The sequence below is a fragment of the Rattus rattus genome, chromosome 15 (genome assembly GCF_011064425.1).
Source record: "Rattus rattus isolate New Zealand chromosome 15, Rrattus_CSIRO_v1, whole genome shotgun sequence".
In the NCBI taxonomy this organism is placed as follows: domain Eukaryota; kingdom Metazoa; phylum Chordata; class Mammalia; order Rodentia; family Muridae; genus Rattus; species Rattus rattus.
In genome coordinates this window covers 72,296,447-72,300,211 of record NC_046168.1, presented here as the reverse complement: position 1 = coordinate 72,300,211, position 3,765 = coordinate 72,296,447, and positions in this window count along the sequence as shown.

Sequence of the window (3,765 nt, the reverse complement as noted above, 5' to 3'; positions counted from 1 at the left end):
TCGGGAGCCCCCAACCAAGTAGGCTGATAGTTTCTTGCCTCTAGCTGTTACTAGCAGGAGCTTGTCTAGCACCTACCTGGACCTAGGCTGATGCAAATTGTGCATGGTGGGCAAAACTCTTAAGTCACCCTTAAAACCAGCAAATATGCTTTCTCTATAGATGCATGTTTGTGCTGCTGGGGAAGAAACCCAAACTGTCCTGGAAAATTAAAAAAGTCTTTCACTGCTGAGCCCTACTTGCAGCCGCAAAGCCAGTGCACCCACAAACCATCCCCCACACTTCTTCCTTGGCCTGGGTACCTTTACAGCTCAGCATCTCTTGCAAAGTCAGAATACACAAGGGGGCAGAGGAAAATCTGAACTGGAAAGGGGCGATATTTCTGGAGGAAAGCATTCTTTTCTGTCAACCCAGAATTAGTCAGATGGGTTCCAAATGGGTAAAGTCCCTTGGGTGTGGTCTCTGTGTCTCTGTCTCTGTCTCTGTCTCTGTCTCTGTCTCTCTCTCTCTCTCTCTCTCTCTCTCTCTGCCCCTCTCTCTCTGTGTGTGTGTGTGTGTGTGTGTGCCTCTATCCAACTATTCTTTCCTCCGCAGAACAGAACTCCCCCTTGTTGCTCACTGATAGCTGTTTCCATTTATTTTTCAAGCATCTTCCACCACAGATTTGAAATAAGCTTGGTAAGTCTTCAAGACTACTTCAGATTTTTCGATCATGCTGAAATAGCTCAAAAATCACTAGAAAACATTAAGCAAGTCTTTCTTTTGTCAGTTGCCTACACATAGCCATTTACAGTTCAAGGGCCCAAGAGCTGGCCACGGGGTGAAAACGGATTGAGTAGAGAAGTGGTATGCCCCTGGATCTTTCCCAAGTGTATGGAACGAGGAATAGCCCCTCTCTCACCTTTCCTCCCCTGGAGGATGATCAGGGACCAGGGAGGGAGTTCTAGTCTGTCTTACAGTGGCTACATAAGCTCTATTTTGGTTGTCCATAGAGAATTTTCCATTCAGCTATCTGAGGTTCAAGAACCAAGTTCCACCAGGGCCCAGATCACTAACACATCTTAGTTTTTGGTGGAGGTGGGAGCTAACTCAGAGGTCTCACCATGCTAGACATAGTGGTGTGTCAACAAGGGGGGCTGCTGAGGGTACCCGGAAGAGAATGGGGGACAAGAGACATGAAGAAGGACGCCAAGACAAGAGTCTGATCAAGGCGACAATTTTATTTTTCCCCAAGGTTGAATTTATACCATAACATGGGTAACAGAGGGAGGGGGGAAGTAAGAAACATTTATGCAGGCCAAGGACACAAGATTTGTGTGGTCAGGGAATCGGCTGATGTTGACCGGATGTCAGAAAGGTCACAGGTTTGTCATATCTATTAGTCAGCAGGATGATGGTTTTTCAGAAAGGTTACAGGTCATCACATTGGGTATCTTGACGCATCATATTATTATTCATTTTGACCACCAGATTTGTATTAGTCCTCTGCAGCTGGCTGGGGATTTTCCATGAACCCAGTCATACTTAATTCTAACCATAATAATAACATCAACAATAGAGGGCTTCAAGGGCATCACTCCCAACATGGTGGTGTCTCTTATTTGGAAGAGGACCTAAGAGTCACTGGTGATTAAGGCTGCTTCTGGGTCCTTTGCCAGGACTTTTAGTCAGGAATATGACCTTGAGAAAAGGTTTTCTTAAATCTTGGATGGGAGCCCCCATGAAATACAAGGGTTTATGGTGGGAATCTAGGGGAATAGAGAGCTTGTTCCCTGGGACAAAAAATGAAATGTGTGGAAATAAATGGAAAATGCAAAATTAATAGCTTTAGCCCTTTGGGACTGGAGGACCCTGAGGCTGTGAGTCCACAAAAGGGATTCCATACTGGGTGTTTTATGAGGCTCTATAGTCCTCTCCTTCTTTTTGTTGTTTCTGATGAGAAACCTACCCTTAAGTCTTCCCACCATTTCTCCTCACAATGTCTTCCAGGAACAAGAAACTGTCATCTCAGAGATCTAGGTTTTACTTCTTTTGTCTACCCACTATGTTCTTCTAACAGTCTTCAGTAAGAGACTCTATTTCAAATATTAAGTTAGAGAAAAGTCAAGGAAGATGCCCCACATCTATTCCTGACTTCCATGTACATATGCACACATATCCTCTCTCACTTACTCACTCATACTCACTCACTCACTAACTCACTCACTAACACAAGACTATAAAATAAGAAAAAATAGGTCAGTGGCATATCAATTGAACTTCAAGACAGTTTTTTTACACTTATTTAATCACCAAGTCACATTGGCCATTTATAGAAGCTCTGTTCTCACATTCTTGAGGTACATAATCAACATTTTTATAGGAAGTCTAAGAATGCAGCTTTGCAATTAGAACAAATATAATGTACATTATTGATGAATATTTACAACTGAATAGTTACATAAGCATCATGCTCACGACATTAAGACAAAACTTGGAACAAAAATATTTTCCACGGGCTATCAGCCAGATATGATGTTTCAGAAAGACAGGCTATTGGTTTCAAACTAGATTTAGACCACGGATTTTTGACTATAGAATAATTAATTTGACAAGGCTATATACAGAAGGTTAGAATGTATTTGTCAATCAACAGTAAATACACATTTGTAGATTTCTGACTGGAGTATATGGAGAAAACTATGTATTCTATGTCTTTCTAATATACTTCCTTGTGCTTTATAACATTTTTGCTAACGATCATTTAAAATCTTTGCTTTTATTATTGTTTTAGTGTGTCCTCAGAATGGCAAATATTACTGCAGTGTGTTGGTAGCTAAGCAAAACTCCTGCAGAGCTATGAATTGTGCAGACCAAAAGGTTAATCCACAAGTTACCTATTTCCATTTTGCTCTTGCTATATGCAAAACCATATTTATGTAATTCCTCTGTGAAATGAAATTTTAACCTATACTGTGAAAACTAGACTCTGTTGGAAAATTAACTGTGGTATATCTTCAAGTCTGGAAATATGGCTCAGTGTTAGAGCCTATGTGAAGAATGTGTAGGCATCGTGTCAGTGAGAATAGGGCCATCTCCACCGTAGGGGAAAATGGCTAATTTAGCTTTTCGTTATATTTTATTTGTAAAATGTTGTTAAAGAAAAATGCCTTTAATCTAGGAATATGCAATACCTTTTAATGGAATCTTGATTTTCCATTTTCAGAACCTGCTCCTTACGACCAATTCTACAGCAAAAGAAAAATTCCTATGCCCTGTAGAATAATATCAGAAAAGTTGGTAAGAAGAAGAGTAGTTCTGTTAGATGCCATGTGTTGTTGACTCATTACCCAGAGAAATGGAATTTCCTAAGGATAGAAAGGAAAGGGCAATACTTTCTAACAATCTTACTGTCTAGTTCTGTCTCTGAACCGGTCTGTTGTCGTTTCTGACTTAGTAATCATTTAACACAGTGCATCCTTCTCACCCAAGGAGCAAGATCATCAATTTTTAAAGAGAAGTTTTTCTCTAAAACTGCTTCACAATGAATCATGGACACAGTGGTAAATATAAAATGTCCCCTCTTGATTTAAGACTGCAAAGTTTGCATCTTCACCAAATAATTCTAGTCAAACTGGATAGCTAAATATAGAAAAATGCAGAAGGATCCCTATCTATCCCCCTGCATAAACTCAACTCCAAATGGACCAAGGACTTAATGTAACACCAGATATCCTGATTCAGAAAGAGGAGAAATCAGGGAATAGTCTAGAACTCATTGAAACAGG